The 19,232-nt window shown below is 38.5% G+C and overlaps 1 protein-coding gene across 7 annotated transcripts in view; it reads left to right on the top strand.

Moving 5' to 3' along the window:
* gli3 (GLI family zinc finger 3) overlaps positions 1-19,232 on the top strand; it is a 322,788-nt gene that overhangs the window by 191,648 nt on the left and 111,908 nt on the right. Inside the window, exons 1-2 of one of the 7 annotated variants that reach the window (XM_026201158.1) lie at positions 13,894-14,665; positions 14,756-15,793. The exons of 5 other annotated variants lie outside the window; for them this stretch is intronic. The gene's annotated coding sequence lies outside the window, so the exon portion shown is untranslated. Of the gene's footprint in view, positions 1-13,893; positions 15,794-19,232 lie in introns of those variants that run through there. One more of the 7 variants, XM_026201157.1, reaches the window with a different exon arrangement.

Raw genomic sequence — 19,232 nt, forward strand, 5'->3', positions numbered from 1 at the left:
TGCAATATGGATAAACAAATGATGAAGATTGGCTTATTGAATATCAGATCCATTTCTACGAAAACACTTTTTGTAAATAATATGATAACTGATCATAATATAGATGTGCTCTGTTTGACAGAAACTTGGCTAAAACCTGTTGATTACATTATTTTAAATGAGTCCACCCCCCAAGATTATTGTTATAAACACGAGCCGCGTCTAAAAGGCAAAGGGGGAGGAGTTGCTTCAATTTATAACAACGTTTTCAGGATTTCTCAGAGGGCAGGTTTCAAGTATAACTCGTTTGAAGTAATGGTGCTTCATATAACATTATCCAGAGAAACCAATGTTAATGATAAATCCCCTGTTATGTTTGTACTGGCTACTGTATACAGACCACCAGGGCACCATACAGACTTTATTAAAGAGTTTGGTGATTTTACATCTGAGTTAGTTCTGGCTGCAGATAAAGTCTTAATAGTTGGTGATTTTAATATCCATGTCGATAATGAAAAAGATGCATTGGGATCAGCATTTATAGACATTCTGAACTCTATTGGTGTTAGACAACATGTTTCAGGACCTACTCATTGTCGAAATCATACTCTAGATTTAATACTGTCACATGGAATTGATGTTGATAGTGTTGAAATTATTCAGCCAAGTGATGATATCTCAGATCATTATTTAGTTCTGTGTACACTTCATATAGCCAAAATTGTAAGTTCTACTTCTTGTTACAAGTATCGAAGAACCATCACTTCTACCACAAAAGACTGCTTTTTAAGTTATCTTCCTGATGTATCCGAATTCCTTAGCATATCCAAAACCTCAGAACAACTTGATGATGTAACAGAAACTATGGACTCTCTATTTTCTAGCACTTTAAATACAGTTGCTCCTTTACGCTTAAGGAAGGTTAAGGAAAACAGTTTGACACCATGGTATAATGAGCATACTCGCACCCTAAAGAGAGCAGCCCGAAAAATGGAGCGCAGCTGGAGGAAAACAAAACTAGAGGTATTTCGTATTGCTTGGCGGGAAAGTAGCATATCCTATAGAAAAGCATTAAAAACTGCTAGATCTGATTACTTTTCTTCTCTTTTAGAAGAAAACAAACATAACCCCAGGTATTTATTCAATACAGTGGCTAAATTAACGAAAAATAAAGCCTCAACAAGTGTTGACATTTCCCAACACCACAACAGTAATGACTTTATGAACTACTTTACTTCTAAAATCGATACTATTAGAGATAAAATTGCAACCATTCAGCCGTCAGCTACCGTATCACATCAGACAGTGCACTATAGACCCCCTGAGGAACAGTTCCACTCATTCTCTACTATAGGAGAGGAAGAATTGTATAAACTTGTTAAATCATCTAAACCAACAACATGTATGTTAGACCCTATACCATCTAAGCTCTTAAAAGAGGTGCTTCCAGAAGTCATAGGTCCTCTTCTGACTATTATTAATTCCTCATTGTCATTAGGATATGTCCCCAAAACCTTCAAACTGGCTGTTATTAAGCCTCTCATAAAAAAGCCACAACTTGACCCCAGAGAACTTGTTAATTATAGACCAATCTCGAATCTCCCTTTTCTGTCCAAGATACTAGAAAAGGTGGTATCCTCACAATTATATTCCTTCTTAGAGAATAATGGTATATGTGAGGATTTCCAGTCAGGATTTAGACCGTATCATAGTACTGAGACTGCTCTCCTTAGAGTTACAAATGATCTGCTCTTATCATCTGATCGTGGGTGTATCTCTCTATTAGTTTTATTGGATCTTAGTGCTGCGTTTGACACAATTGACCACAACATTCTTTTGCATAGACTTGAACACTTTGTTGGCATCAGTGGAAGTGCATTAGCATGGTTTAAATCGTACTTATATGACCGCCATCAGTTCGTAGCAGTGAATGAAGATGTATCATATCGATCACAAGTGCAGTATGGAGTACCTCAAGGCTCAGTACTAGGGCCGCTACTCTTCACGCTTTATATGTTACCCTTGGGAGATATCATCAGGAAACATGGTGTTAGCTTTCACTGTTATGCTGATGATACGCAGCTCTATATTTCCTCGCAGCCCGGTGAAACACACCAATTTGAAAAACTAATGGAATGCATAGTCGATATAAAAAATTGGATGACGAGTAATTTCTTACTGCTAAATTCAGAAAAAACAGAGGTGTTAATCATAGGGCCTAAAAACTCTGCTTGTAATAACCTAGAACACTGTCTAAGACTTGATGGTTGCTCTGTCAATTCTTCGTCATCAGTTAGGAACCTAGGTGTGCTACTTGATCGCAATCTTTCCTTAGAAAGCCACGTTTCTAGCATTTGTAAAACTGCATTTTTCCATCTCAAAAATATATCTAAATTACGGCCTATGCTCTCAATGTCAAATGCAGAAATGTTAATCCATGCATTTATGACTTCAAGGTTAGACTATTGTAATGCTTTATTGGGTGGTTGTTCTGCACGCTTGGTAAACAAACTACAGCTAGTCCAAAATGCAGCAGCAAGAGTTCTTACTAGAACCAGGAAGTATGACCATATTAGCCCGGTCCTGTCAACACTGCACTGGCTCCCTATCAAACATCGTATAGATTTTAAAATATTGCTTATTACTTATAAAGCCCTGAATGGTTTAGCACCTCAGTATTTGAATGAGCTCCTTTTACATTATACTCCTCTACGTCCGCTACGTTCTCAAAACTCAGGCAATTTGATAATACCTAGAATATCAAAATCAACTGCGGGCGGCAGATCCTTTTCCTATTTGGCGCCTAAACTCTGGAATAACCTACCAAACATTGTTCGGGAGGCAGACACACTCTTGCAGTTTAAATCTAGATTAAAGACCCATCTCTTTAACCTGGCATACACATAACATACTAATATGCTTTTAATATCCAAATCCGTTAAAGGATTTTTTAGGCTGCATTAATTAGGTAAACCGGAACCGGAAACACTTCACTTCGCTGACATTCAGGGCTGTCGAGGTCATCTCAAGGTGCTGATCCACCTTCTGGGCTGGATACGTACTGGATCCGGGTAACTGCAGTGACCATCTTATCTGGATACAGACTGGATCTGGTGGCTACATTGACCTCAGAATAAGAAAGAAAAAGACTAATATTAGCATAGATGTCATTCTTCTAACGATTTAGCAAGTACACTGTGTTATTGAAAGTGTTCCCAGTTCCGGTTGTCCTAATTAATGCTGTCTAAAAATCCTTTAACGGATTTGAATGTTAGAAACTGTGTAAGTGTGCTATGTGTAAGACAGGTTAAAGAGATGGGTCTTTGATCTAGATTTAAACTGACAAAGTGTGTCTGCCTCCCAAACAATGTTAGGTAGTTTATTCCAGAGTTTTTGTGCTAAATAGGAATACGATCTGCCAACCACAGTTGATTTTGAAATTCTAGGTATTATCAAATTGCCAGAATTTTGAGAACACAGTGGACGTGGAAGACTATAATGCACTAAAAGCTTGTTCAAATACTGAGGTGCTAAACCACTCAGGGCTTTATAAGTAAAATGCAAGATTTTAAAATCTATACAATGTTTGATAGGGAGCCAGTGCAATGTTGACAAAACCAGGTTAACATGGTCATGCTTCCTGCTTCTAGTAAGAACTCTTGCTGCTGCATTTTGGACCAGTTTGAGTTTGTTTAATAAGCATGTAGAACAACACGCCCAATAAAGCACTACAATAATCTAACCTTGAGGTCAAGAACGCATGAATTAATGTTTCTGCATTTTACATTGAGAACATAGGTCATAATTTAGATATATTTTTGAGGTGGAAAAATGCAGTTTTGCAAATGCTAGAAATGTGGCTTTCAAAGAAAAATTGCTATCAAATAGCACACCTAGGTTCCTAACTGATGATGTAAAATTGAAAGAGCAGCCATTAAATCTTAGACAGTATTCTAGGTTATTACATGCAGAGGTTTTAGGTTCAATAAACAAAACCTCTGTTTCCTGATGATATCTCCCAGGGGTAACATGTAAAGCTCGAAAAGTAACAGTCCTAGTACTGAACCTTGAGGTACTCCATACTGCACTTGTGATCAATGTGATACCTCTTCATTCACTACTAGGAATTGATGGCAGTCAGAGAAGTATCATTTGAACCATGCTAATGTACTTCCACTAATGCCAACAAAGTTTTCTGGTATATTCAAAAGAATGTTGTGATCAATAGTGTCGAACACAGCACTGAGATCAGGTAGCACTATTAGAGAGATACAACCACAATCAGATGATAAAAGCAGGTCGTTTGTAACTCTAATGAGAGCAGTCTCAGTACTACGAAAAGGTCTAAATCGTGACTGGTAATCTACAAAGATACTATTTTACTCTAAGAAGGAATATAATTGTGAGGGTACTACCTGTTCTAGTATATTGGACAGAAAAGGGAGATTTGAGATTGGTCTGTAAATTACTAGTTCTTTGGGGTCAAGTTGAGTTTTTTAATGAGAGGCTTAATAACAACCACTTTTAAGGTTTTGGGGACATATCCTAATGACAATGAAAAATTAATAATAGTCAGAAGAGGATCTATGACTTCTGGAACCACATCTTTTATGAGCTTAGATGGAATAGGGTCTAACATACATGTTGTTCATTGATGATTTAACAAGTTTATACAATTCCTCCTCTCCTATAATAGAGAATAAGTGGAATTGTTTGTCAGAGGATCTATAGCACACTATTTGATTCGATACTGTAGCTGATGGATGCATGGTTACAATTTTATCCCTAATAGTATCAATATTGGAAGTACAGTAGTTCATAAAGTCATTACTGCTGTGCTGTTGGGAAATGTCAACACCTGTTGATGCTTTATTTTTCATTAATTTAGCCACTGTATTGAATAAATACCTGGGTTTATGTTTGTTTTCATCTAAAAGAGACAAAAAGTAGTCAGAACTAGCAGTTTTTAATGCTTTTCTGTAGGATAGTACTTTCCCGCCAAGCAATACGAAATATCTTTAGTTTTGTTTTCCTCTATCCGGACTCCATTTTCCGGACTGCTCTCTTTAGGGTGCAAGTGTACTTATTATACCACGGTGTCAGACTGTTTTCCTTAATCATCTTTAAGCATAAAGGAGCAACCGTATCTAAAATGCTAGAAAAGAGAAAATCCATAGTTTCTGTTACATCATCAAGTTGTTCTCTGTCTTTGGTGGTGGTTCTACCATACTTGTAACAAGGATTAGAATTTACAGTTTTAGCTATATGAAGTTTACACAAGACTAGATAATTATCTGTGATATCATTGCTTGGCTGCATAATTTCAACACCATCAACATCACCTCCATGTGACAGTATTAAATCTAGATTATGATTTTGACAATAAGTAGGTCCTGACACATGTTGTCTAAACCTAATAGAGTTTAAAATGTCTATGAATGCTGATCCCAGTGCATATTTTTCATTATTAAATATTAAAATCACCAACATTTAAAACTTTAAAGCCAGGTTTCTGTCAAACAGAGCACATATAGGTTATGATCAGTGGTCATATTATTTTCAAAAATTGCTTTTGTAGAAAGGGACCTGAAATTCAATAAGCCAAGCTTTATCATTTATTTATACTTATTACATCTGTTTTTTATTTGTTGAACATATGTTAAATTGTTTTGTATTTTCTAGTTCTGGGAACAGACACAGTCTCTATAGAGTTATCTAGGTGAAAGAGTCTCTATGTGCTGAGAATGAACTTATTTCTGTGATTTTCTGTGGTGTGTCCTCGAGACTTGGGTGGCAGTCCAAGATGCCCCTGTCCTATATCAGGAGATTGTGGTCCTGTTGGGGAAGGATGCAATCAAGTCTATTTTACAGGGGTTTTACAGCCCTCAATTCATTGTGCCCAAGAAAAGTGCTGGCCTTCAGCTAATCCTGGATCTTCGAGTCAGGTGGGTCCAGCACATGTTTCCTTTCAAGATGATGATGTAGAAGCGCATTATCAAATGCATCTAGTCTCAGAATTGGTTTGCAGCAGTCGACCTGAAGCATGCATTCTTTCGTGTCTCAATTCTTCCTCAAACAGGCCGTTCCTATGGTTTGCATTTCAAGGTCAGGCATGGAAGTAAAGGGCCCCCCCCCCTTTGAGCTGTCCCTGTCCCCACGTGTCTTTACAGAAGTCGCTGAGGGTGCCCTTCCCCTGTTATGGGAAGTGGGCATCAAGATCCTCATCTACCTCAACGACTGGCTCATCATGGCCCAGTCGTGAGAGCAGATGTGCGATCACAGGGACCCGGTACTCCAGTACCTCAGTAATTTGGGTCTTCGGGTTAACTGGGAAAAGGGCAAGCTCTCCCGTGTGTAGAGAATGTCAGGATGAAGTCAAGATCCGGTGAGTATATGGCACATCTCACCAGCAAGTGCGTCAAGTCAGTGCTGAACTGCAAGATTTCCTTCAGAAGCAGGACAGTGGTACCACTGAAACACTTTCAGAGGCTCACATGGTTACTACACATGGATTGCTCTATATGAGACCACTGGCTAAACAGTCCCAAGATGGGCATGGCACCATGGTGTACATCATGTGACCACCACGACAATGTGTTTAGCCCCTCGATTGACTGCTTTTCTTTGGGCTGGGGTGCCTAAAGAACAAATGTCCCTGCATGTCATTGTCTTTACAGATGCCTCCACGACAAGGCCTCATCTGCTTTGGCACATCAACTTCCTGGAGTTGCTCTCAGCACTTCTAGCCTTGTGGCAGTTCCAGCCACTACTGCTTGGCAAGCACATGTTGGTCCACAGTGATCCTCCAGTACACTCGGCAGTCAGACTTAGTGTAGCAGTATGACACCAGGGCCAATAACTGGCAGCAGCATGCCCCGAGTCAAAGTCAGCCCCTGCTCTGGGCTTGGTGTCCATTTTTGTCTGTATGTGTATTTTCCAATGGTAAGGTTTCCCTTTGGTCAAGCCAAGTCAAGTCAAGTCATCTTTATTTATATAGCACTTTTTAACAATACAGATTGTAACAAAGCAAGTGCACATAATTGAATTCAATGATGTCTTCATCCAGCTCTGTTCAGTTTAAATAGTATATGTGCAATCAAGTTGATGAAATCGCTGGAAATTCTCAACTAAGCTAGCCATAGGCGACAGCAGCAAGGAACCAAAACTCCATCTGTGACAGAATGGAGAAAAACCTTGGGAGAAACCAAGATCAGTCGGGGGACCAGTTCTTCTCTGGCCAAATGAAACCAGTACTGTGTCTGCCTTCCAAACAATGTTAGGTAGGTTGGTAAAGTCTTCACTTGACAGACCTGCTCTGTCAGTCTCCCATCACTACACCCAGATCATCAGAGACCTGTTTTTGTGTGTAGTACTGACCTTTAGGTCAGTCCATACCAGTGTCTCTTTATGTCACCTCCCTACAGGTAGGATGTGGCCTCCATAGTGACCTTCCCCTTCCCCATCATTAACACCAAGCTGTAACAACAAATAGAAAAGATTTTAAGCAATCATTCACTGAGGGTTAAAATCCCTTCTGTTAAGATTTTTTTTTTGTGGACGGATGAGCAGCATGGCCATCTATAGCAGTATTGTACTCACCTTTGGTCCCCTTTGCATAGAATTTGTCTGACATGATGCAGCTTGTCAACATTTATTTTGCAACGTGGTTATGATTGTGTTCAGGTTGTGGCATTTTCCGTCAAACTCCAATGTTGTCACATCACAACTTGTAATGACAGACATATAGGGAAGGTCTCTGTTACATTTGTAACCCTCATTCCCTGATGGAGGTAATAAAGATATTGGGCCTTTTTACATCTGGTCACTTCATGCATTTTTTTCTGATTAGATAGCTATCTGTATCGTGACAAGACCAGGGGCCCTATCTTGCACCCAGCGCAATTGACTTTGTACACCGACGCATGTGTCATTCCTATTTTGCACCCGCGCAAAGCGCGCTTTTCCCTCCACAGAGGCACGTCGCTAAACTAGTGAATGAACTTGCGCTCCCTGGGCGGTTCAGCGCAAAAAAGGAGGTGTGTTCCGGCGCAAACAATCCCTGGTGCTATTTTGCTGTTCCATTAAACAATTGCGCCACTGACCAGAAAAAACCTAGTCTAAAGTCAGTGGCGCATTGCGCGTTGTTCATTATGCTATTTTAAGGGCGCAAGCTTGACCATAATGTATAGCGTGCACAACGCGCATACACTTTGCTCATGTAATCTACACAGATGCAACAGTTATTTTTGCAAATCATAAATTGTTATACTAAAAAAATATTAACACATGAGATGACGGAAATCATTGTGGTGTGCCACGAAGATGTGAACAAAATAGGCATAAATCTAGCTTACAAATTATTCAAGCTAATTATTCTCCCATTCCCATACAACACAACTTCACTGTCTTTCACTGCTCTTACAAGAACATCAGTCTCTTCGGCTGTGAACCGCTCCTGGCGTGCGCCTGGTAAATACGCCATAATAATAGCAATCCATAATGGGACTTGCGCACCTGCTTTTAAAGGGAATGTTGTATGACGCTCTGATTGGTTTATTTCACGTTACGCCCTAACCACACCTATGAATAATGAAGCTACTTCAGACCAACCCACTTTAGATTTGCGCCGGGCGCAAGAGCCATTTATCCCGCCGGGAAAATAGCAACAGCGCCGAGACCCGCCCACAAACTTACTTGCGTTTCGCACTTTGACACTTGCGTTTCAGATCGTTAAAATAGGGCCCCAGGTGTAAATGCCCTCCGAAAACACATTTGAGATGGATCTAAATCCGATTGTTCAAACCACTTCAGGAGGTGGTCTGGGACGCATTCCAGATGAAACTGGACAAGTTTAAATGCATCTGGTTGTTGAAACCACATCAAATTTTACTCCTCCCAAAACGTTAAAATAATAAACTTGTGAGAAAGTGTGTCAAAGGCTATATGACATTATAGTCAGATATGACAGTGGTAATTCAACACGCATTGCCGTGGATGAGTAGCTGAGCATCAGCTACTCATGCAAAATATAATTCATCTAAAATATAATTGAAATATGTGTATTGTAAATAATATAATGATATATAGTTAAACTAATTGTGCAAGTAGTAAAACAATACAAATGCAAACGGAGCAACAACAAAAACAGTTTTAAACATCTCGAGTTCCCCCTGCTTTGCCTCACATTGCTTTGGTCCACTGCCTGCTCCCCTTTTACCTCACCACCACCGACACACACACATACACACACACACACACACACACACAGTCCGGTGCAAGAAAACATTGTGTTTCAGTAGTTGTGGAACTAAGCTTACTTTATTCACATTAAACATCGGATGGCGTGATTATTTCCTCTTTAATATGGATGATGCTGAGTCATTAATAAATCGTGTCCAAAAAATATTATTGTGTACCAATTTACTTTTGTCACCGATGTAGTCTGCGCTGTTAGCGATTATAACGTTTACCCATGTTTTATACAGTCGTTTACCTAGGTTGTTTAATAAAATCTTACACACACCCATAGTGCACGCTTATACAAGTCTCGTATGTTAGATTAGACTAGTGCGGGTGTGCATTTAGATTTTCCTGAGTTCACTAAGATTTAGTCAGTTTCAGTGGCGGCTCGTCGGGTGAGGCAGGGGAGGCACAGTTTCCCCAAAATTTTTAGGTTAAAATTAGCAAGATTTAATGTAAATAAAATGTACTATTCGTTTCAGTTCATGTCTCAGAATGTGTATTTTTTTTGTTTTTAATTTCACAGTTGTAATACCATTACATGAAAGCTCCGCTTTTCTATCGCGAATGTGCCGAATCTGCTGATATAATTACAACCGCTAAGTAAAAGAGAAGGGGAGGCAAGGGGAACCAATCAGCATCGAGTGTTTACTTTCAGCACTGAGGAGTGCTGAGAAAAGTAACATCATCTATTTTAAAATCCACGAGCCATTTATTTCATTTAATATAGTTAATCTAATATAACATCATACTAAGAGTGCAGTGCAGCAACAAATATAAGCATAACAAATTTAGATTTTTATAACAATTTTATAATTAAGAAGTTAATATTAAGTGCATTTTAGACACCATATTGCCTGTTTTAGCTCTATTTCACCAATGAAAAAAAGTTGAAAACTAAGCTACAGAAGTAACAGTTATTGCGTCTTTGAGAAACACTGAGGAGGTGTTTCCTAACTGAATGGATCCACTTTTTGAACAAAGGAAGGCAAAGTAAGTAAGTAAGTAGTAAGGCTTTCTTCTCTGTACCCTTAAGTACAATTTTGCTTTTGTTTTATTTGTTTTATTGGTGTCCCCTTCAAAACTTGCTCATGAGAAATGTTATGTTTATTGTCCCCCCCCAAAATTTTGATGAAATTTTTGCCCCTGGTTGTGGCATATAAAACAGAAATTACCCTTTTTCTGTATTTTGTGTTGACAGAAATTTTACAATTTAGATTTTCTGTATTCTGCAACTAAAATAAGTTTTATATAAAAGTTATAAAAGTTTATGTATGTGTGTGTGTGTGTGTGTGTGTTGATGGGATCTGTCAGGTCAGCAGTCATAAACAAGCTCTCTATAAGGAGGATTACCTTCTCCTGCAGTTTTCCCTTTTCTCTGAGTTCTCCAAGCTCTCAGCCTCACATTTTGCAGAGTAATCTTTTTTTTTTTTCACTACTCTGTCATGTACTTTACTTCTCATCATCTTTTTGTAAAATGTTGTATTTAATACAGTATTAAAGCACACCATATTTCCTTTTTAAATTACAGCATATGTATTTGTTTCCACTAATTTCTCTCTCTTTGCCTTTCTTGCTTTGTCACACTACATGCAAAAACATTCTAGCTCTATGAAGGGATAAATTAAATGGGGCAGCTGCCTGGTCCATATTAGGTTTTGAATTTTTCATCATTACATCCTCGGTTTCTCTGAGGTCCCCTCTGTTCATCCTTTGTATATATATATATATATATATATATATATATATATATATATATATATATATATATATCTTGTGCCTACTACACAGCTAAGAATAATGAATTTTTTTTTTTTTATCTCATCTGCTTGCTTTAACCAGTGTGCTTAAGAAAGGCTTGTGGGGGTTGTGGGGGAGCTTTACGCCCTGGGGGCTTGATTGATGTCCGATGTCAACATAAACAAAATGGCAAATATAATTTAGCATTTAGCTTATGCAGAGATAATGGGGCAAAACGAGGCTCAAACAAGACTCAAACAAACATCTGCCACAGTTTATCATCCATCAGAGAGACACACTGTATAAGGCACAAGTTAAAGGAAGAGAGGGAAGGCAGGTGAATTAATTTACAGGTGGGATGGCTGTATTCACAGTACATGCTTGACTTACTACACTTGCCTTGATTTGGACAGACACACATTTATGTACATACTTAACAGAGTGTGAGCCATCCCACAAATCACTTTACTTTCAGTCTATGAATATGACAAAGACTGATAACAGTGTCCGGTCCCATTAATATAGTTTAGTGACATGGCGAGAACCTTGATTTAAAATGACAGTAAAGTGATGGTAGTAAGCATTCTGTGCATTTTCTGTTTTAGGGCACCATTTCGATATATTTAGGACATCACAAACTATTTTATTTTATTTTATTTTGTATAATTATGACTTAACCTGATGGAGGACGTGCTCAGTCATTCAGGCAGTCATTCTCTCTCACGTGCGTGCGTGCGTTTACTTTTAGGTATGTTTTGTGCCATTGATCGTCCTTGTCGTCATCATCCTCAGTAAATAAAAAATTTATTCATGCTAGGGCATTGGTCTCAAACTCAATTCCTGGAGGGCCACAGCTCGGCACAGTTTTGCTCCAACCCTAATCAGATACACCTGATCCAGCTAATCAAGGTCTTCAGGATTACTAGAAACTTCCAAGCAGGTGTGATTTGGAGCTGGTTGGAGCTAAACTCGGCAGAGCTGTGGCCCTCCAGGAATTGAGTTTGAGACCACTGCGCTAGGGTGTTGGCAGTGAATCCAGTGGAGAGAAATCCCCCCACAACTAACCGCAAACCAGCATTCAGATCTGCCTCTATTTTGTTAGCAACGCCCCAAATTCCAATGATCCAATCAATTCCAAAGGACGAAATCAAGTCCCGCCCTCTCATTTCAGATGCTGTTTCAATCAGATAGATGTCACAGTAGAGAAAAAAAGACAATTGCTACTTCTGTTTCATGCCAACTTTAACTGAAGATGGAGTTTTCGTTCAAAATAAAAGCTCTACTTCAGTTTAAATCAAAATAAAGCTGAAAATGCATTATGAATTGCTGATTGCTTAAGGTTTAAATGTAGTCCAAATTCAAAATATCTCTTTCAAGTGTAGAAATTAGGAAAGAAGTTTTGTTCCTTTCTGTAGTGTAAAGCAAAATGTATATGGACTGCCTATTAAATATTAATTTTCATTTACTATACAGTGCAATTGTTTTTCAGTACTATTGCTGACATTGTTATTATTGTCATTATTATATTCTAATGTATTTGGCTTTCAAAACGTAATTTAGACTGGGAAAGTACATCACCAATAAAAATAGGGCTGAGTACCCTTTAAAGTTCTGGTACAAAGACAATTCACTGACTTTTTCTGTTTTTTAATTTTCTTAAGAACATGGTTTCCTGAGCCGGGTTTGTCTTTAGTTTAATTTTTTTCTATTCTGTGCTGATTGGGACTGCACCTGTTCCCTCTTTACCTTGATTTTATTCCCTATTTCTCTCTACATGTTACAAGGTCTTTTGTCTTATGATTTCTATCTTGTTGTGGCCTAATGCGCTCAAAAAAATGTACTTTCACCTTTGCCAATTTTACTTAATCCGTTCATGTTATGATTACTTAAAAAAATGTATTTAACAATGTGAACTTGATTTAATCTAGTTCATTCAACAAAAAAGTGTGTATTGTCAGCTTTACTTAAAAATTATTTGTTCAGCCAACATAACATTGTTGCGTAAAAGTAACAGATTAATGAAACCAACACTGACTTGCATCTCATTGGCTGAGGATTTCTGCAGTGTATTATGGGTAATTGTTATTCTGTCACCCTCTTGCAGAAGTGTAGCACCATTAGATAGGTAGATGAGTAATGCAATTTATAGCAATTAAGTTGTTCTGATAAGTTATCGAACAAAACAAACAAAAAAACAAACAAGTTTGAAATATTGTTTTGTGTTTTAAATGTGTTATTGATATAATTGCTCAGCTGTAAAGAAAGGTCTAAATGAAGAGTAATAATAATCAGCTGCGCTGCACATGATCCTAATGTAAGGGGGTGGTATTCCTAAAATGGCATTATTCAATTTTTTTGTCATCATTATTTAACATTTTCAGGTACAATTAACTCAATTGTTGTTTGTTGACTCTATTAAGATTTGTTAAGTTTACTTAAACCTATTTTGTAAAATGAACTTAATTATTAAAAACATTGTCCAAAACATTGCAAATTAGTTGGGCTGACACTATTAAATTAAGCTTTGCCCAACCATAGTAAATAAGTTGAATCAACCTTAATAAATTAAGTTGACCCAACGTAAGTACATTAAATTGGAGTAACAAAATTGCATAATGCTGAAATAAAGCAAATTAATCATGTGGAAATCCTTTCCATGATTTTTTTATGTTCGTTCAAAGAGTTCTTTTTTTGAGTGTGGTTAGAGAGTCACACTCCCAATCGAAGGGTTGTGAGTTCGAGTCTCGGGCCGGCAGGAATTGTAGGTGGGGGGAGTGCATGTACAGTTCTCTCTCCACCTTCAATACCACGACTTAGGTGCCCTTGAGCAAGGCATCGAACCCCCAACTTCTCCCCGGGCGCCGCAGCATAAATGGCTGCCCACTGCTCCGGGTGTGTGTTCACAGTGTGTGTGTTTGTGTTCACTGCTCTGTGTGTGTGCACTTCGGATGGGTTAAATGCAGAGCACAAATTCTGAATATGGGTCACCATACTTGGCTGAATATCATGTCATTTTCACTTTCATTATTACTTTCATTGTTGCAGTCTCTTTCCTGTCAGTTTTTGTGATCTAATCGTGTCCGGTCTTGTATTGTCAAGTCGAGTCCTGTCAATGACTTTCCTGGATTTCTGCCCAGTCTCCCAGTTACCAGCTGCCAGCAGTTTGCTCTCCTCCAGACGCAGTTCTCCAGTCCTAACAGCTAGAGAGGCAGTCACTCCTTGCCCTGCAGTCCAGGATGATGTCCCGAACTCTCAAGTCAAGTCAACCCTTAAGTTCCAGTTTTCCTGTATTTTTATCAAGTTCTGCGACTACCGAGTACAGACCGTGAACAGCAGACTACTTAAGTTTGTTTTTGTGGACAATAAATCATTTTGTTTGACTTGCCTTTACTTCCTTTTATAATGACAGAATAATCTGGCCAAGGGATGGACCCAGTGAAGGAGATTCAAATTCATGCAGCAGCAGAGCTGCAGGGCGAAATGCTGGGCCGACACGAGGAGGAACTCTCCGCCGCCAGGCAAGCTGTGGAGAGCTTGTCAGCCAAGGTGACAGATTTAACAAATCTGCTGCAGAACCTGCACTTTGAGCAGCCACCAGCTGCTTCAGTCATGTAATTCCCATGAACTGCACCTTACCAATCCTCCTTGCTATTCTGGATAGCCCACAGAGTTCTTTTAAGAGCTCTTCGAGCCTTTTTGACGCAGTGTGAGTTGTTTTTTTTTTTTTCTCCAACCTATCATGTATTCTGAAGATTGCTCCAGGGTTATTTTCGTGTTCTCTTTCCCGACTGGGCAGGCTCAGGACTAGGGAGAGGCAGTGTGGGAGTTAGAGGCAGACTGCTGCAAACATTTTTCTTTGTTCAAGGTGGAGATGATAAAGGTGTTCGGCCACTCCATTTATGGTCTTGAGGCATTTTGACAACTTGCAACACTTCGCCAGGGCAGGTGGTCTGCTGCCGATTACGCAATCGAGTTCATCACCCTAGCAGCCTCTTGCGAGTGGAACGAACTGGACCTCACTGCTCGCTTCTTGGAGGGTCTCTCTGGGGAGACGGGGGAAGAAATTATCACACATGATCTGCTTTACCGCTTGGACCAACTGGTTGAACTAGCCATCCGGATCGACAAACGCTTTTAGATGCGCGGCCATGCTCGCACCCCCATTCCTGATCAATGAGCGGCTTCATCTGCCATCCCAACTTCAGTAGTGACCTCATTGGAACCTGAGCCCATGCAGCTAGGGGGTCATGGTATCTGACCCTAACGGGAGTATGCCTGTATTGTGGTGCCCACGGGCATTTTGCTGCAAGGTGTCCAGTAAAAGAGAGGGCTTACCAGTAGATCGGGAAGTACTGGCGAGTGCAACTACCTTTTCCCCATCCACCAAGACTCATTCTTCCCTCGAGGCCTGCCTATGCTGTCGGGGCTCCACTCTTAACTTTGCTGCCCTGGTAGATTCGGGGGCTGAGGGGATGCCCTGGATGGTCGTATCCTCTCGAAGATCCTCCACTATTTCCGGCAATCACCAAGAGACAATAATTATTTATTTATTTTTCTCCCCTAAAATAATTTTAGGGCACCCCTGGTTAACTTAGCATAAGCCCCAAATTAACTGTGTAGAAGGGACCATAATGTCTTGGATCATATCTTATCATGTTAGGTGCCTTGTCTTGGCTGTGTCTGCTGTGTCCTATTTCTGTGTTTCAGGAGGAAACCAGTGATTTATCTGGCTTTCCCAAGGAGTACCACGATGTGCGAGCGGTATTCATTCGCTCCTGGGCTGCTTCTCTGCCTCCCCATTGACCTTATGACTGCAGCATCAATCTTTCCCTGGGTAGTACGCCACCTCTTGCTTGTAGCCTAGAATTTTTCTTTCTAAATTATGAGAAAATCATCTTGTTTACTCAATCACAGAAAACAATATATTGATTTAAATTTTCTAAGACACTTTTTGTTGGTAAAAGTCATATGCGAGTAGGTGTCAACTATCATGAATATCATTATGATTTACACCTGAGAAGACAAAGGCCTGCATAATGAGCTGCACAATGAGCCCTTCAGTCAGCTGTGTGTCTGAGAGGGAGGAGTTACAAGAAAGAATGTAAGAACAAAATCATTACTCCAGTCACACCATCCTTCAGAAATCTTTTTAACAATCTTATTTTCTGCAAAAAAAAAAAAAAAAAAAAAACATTTATTTACTATTATGATTATTATTAATGTTGAAAAGAGCTGAGAATATTTTTTTTCCTGTTTTTTTTTTTTTTTTTTTTTTTTTTTTTTAGGGGGGATACATTTGAATAACAACATTGTTTGTTACATTTGTTACAGTTACATTTATTTGTTACATTTAAATTATTTACATCAAGCATTTGAATTGAATAGTATTGTATACTGTTATTAAAACTTCATAATATTTCACTTGATTATACATTTAGTCAGGAATTATAGTTTGGAAAAAGTATTTGGAAAAAGTCTTACTAGTTAAATGTTTACACGTTATGTGAAACCTAGTACAAGTATATTAATAAATAAAAAGAGACTTACTCATGTTTATGATCTCTGCTGAATTAAGTGCTTCATCCTTTTTTTTCTGAGGTAATCCAAATCTCAAATCCTCAACCACATCACATCTTTTTGGGGTGAATTGTGTCTTATTCCTCTCATCGCAAAGCAAACAGTAATATAAGAATAACATAAAGAACAGTCTCGCTGCGTTGTCTTCAGTTGTGTGGGCATATTCAGTGAAACATTCGTATCTTAATAGAGCGTTCAGCACGGGGGTGTGGTCACATTAGACGATAATGAAGGAAGACGTGAAAAACAGATATTGCATTGTTTACATGTGGATTACTTTATCACAGAATATCTGTTTTTGGCAGATTTTTGTTAATTTAAAAGTATACATGTCAGGCTTTCTATAGATATCTCTCTCATGTCTCTTCGTTGAGTATTCACGGAGTTACACTTCATTTTAATTTTTATTCAGATACTGCATTTGTATCCCGGTCTTTGTTTGATCTGTTTCTGTTTTAATTTCTGCATTTGTTTGGCAGTGAACCTGTGTTTGGACACAGCCCCCTGTTTACACTGTGTTTTCCCTTACCACACCATGAGGCCATCCTTAAGAATATTCTTGCTTGCCGTAACCTGACCGACCCTGTCAATTTAGGACCGACTCAATTTTTATTTTAATTTTTTTGCTTTTAGTCCGACCGACTTGCCGATTGTAAATTTGCACTAAGACTGACTTTTTTTTTTACTCTTCAAACAACTAATACAAAAGCAATAAAATATTAATTATACTTAAGTAAGTATTTTAAATATATACATTTCCAAGGCCTAGTGACAAACGAATTAAAAAATAAATAAAAATCTTCCTTAATTAAAAAAAAAAAAAAACCTGTGACGTCATATATGTTTACACTAATGGTTAACGGATGTATTAAATGCATTAAAACCGATCGACACCGCTTTAACTTGGCAGGAAGTTCTGGAAAAACTGTGCCCAGATCTTTTCCAATCCCTTCTCCCTTCTAGCCTAAAGACGTGTCCATGTCAACTGTCACTTTATGTTCAAAACTCTATTGCACGAATCGATTGGACCAACCAACACAAGTTTAGAAAACTAAAATAGGAAATTGATTTTAATGACCTTCTCTTGGAGCACGTCCAGGTTTTTGTGTTGTTGTTTTTTTTACACGTGTCCATTTTTTTTTTTTTTTTTACACGTGTCACACAGCAACTGCAGCTTCGGACACCCATGCATAACAGCAAATAATACTTATGCACAATGTTTCTCTTTTTACAACAGAAATGTGAATTATCTCGGTGTTCAGACAGTCTCATGCATACAGATACGGATTCGGGCTAGAATCCTGTAGGGCTGTCAAAATAGCTGGAAAACTAAATTAGATTTTTTAACATAAATATGATAATATGATTCGAATTTAAAATGCAGAATTTCAGTTAGGGTGAAGAAAAGCTTTTTGCTTCTCTTCTGAGGCCTCAAGATAGCGCATCGAGCACAAGATTACTGCACGTTTATTCAAAGCATTAGAATACATGACTGTAAAAAAACAACACAATATATATAATAATAATTTTTATGAAAAAATATGATTAATTAAGTTGCTTAAAGAACTATAAACAAAATTAATAAATATAAATGAATAAAAAGGGCAGAAAACCAGTAACACAAAATAATTAGTTTTAATTTAAAAACATGAGATGCATGTGGGATGGGGAACAAAAACCCAACATAAAGTCACGAGATATTTTTAGAAAAATAAATTAAATACATTCATTTTACATGTCTTTCTAAACATGCAGCTCTCTTGTGCGAGACGCGAGTCCAATGGTGTCCCTCTATAAAATGCGCGAAATATGCATTCTGTGCGAGAAGGCTTGGTTTCAGTTTTGATCTAAACAAGATCTTCTCCACATTGATGTTCTATTTTTTTATTTTTTTTTTATTGTAGTGGCTTCAACTGGATAGGCTAACAGAACCTCATAATGCAATGCCACATACATCGTCATCGCATCTCGTGCACCTCTGATAAAGATCAAGTATACTTTGGCCATCTGCACAATGTTTGCATTATGTCCTTTTCATCATCCGCGTGCGGGCATTTTTTGAGACCCCGCGAACGGTGCGCGTACACGAGGTGAAAGATGCTACACTACTGCGTGTCGAATTGTCCGCTTTTGAAAGTTGTGTAGACACGGCTGTGTGTGCGGCGAGATGGAATGGAACACGGACTGTGAAGTACCGGGGCTCATATGGCAGCTTCCTTAATGCACACCTAAAATTTGAATGCAACGTATTTGCATTCGAATGTGGATTTTTTTTTTTAACTCAACGAATATTTCGATTTTTGACAGCCCTAGAATCGCCTATGCGATTTTTTTGTTGTTTTTGTTGACATTTCTAATCGTAAACACAGCCATGTTGAAGCCTGCAGTAAATGTTTTGTGTTATGGCAGTCCACTCTGCTTATTGTTTTTCAAAAATGTTGCACTCCTGTTTGTCATAGTGCATGTAACTTCACGCCAATAAATCATCAGAAATATTTGTCTTTACATTCGTCCTGCCTGTTGTCCGTGGATTTACCTATTTTTGGTCTTATTTGCCATATAAAACTTATTTAGACATGCAAAATCGATTTTACAATCGATTCAATGAACACTTGTCACTCAAATCAAACAGGATTTTTTTCACAAAAGTGACAACCCAAGAATGTAAAGTAAACCGTCTCTCATTTGTAGGTTGC

The sequence above is a fragment of the Carassius auratus genome, chromosome 24 (assembly GCF_003368295.1).
Source record: "Carassius auratus strain Wakin chromosome 24, ASM336829v1, whole genome shotgun sequence".
Taxonomy (NCBI): domain Eukaryota; kingdom Metazoa; phylum Chordata; class Actinopteri; order Cypriniformes; family Cyprinidae; genus Carassius; species Carassius auratus.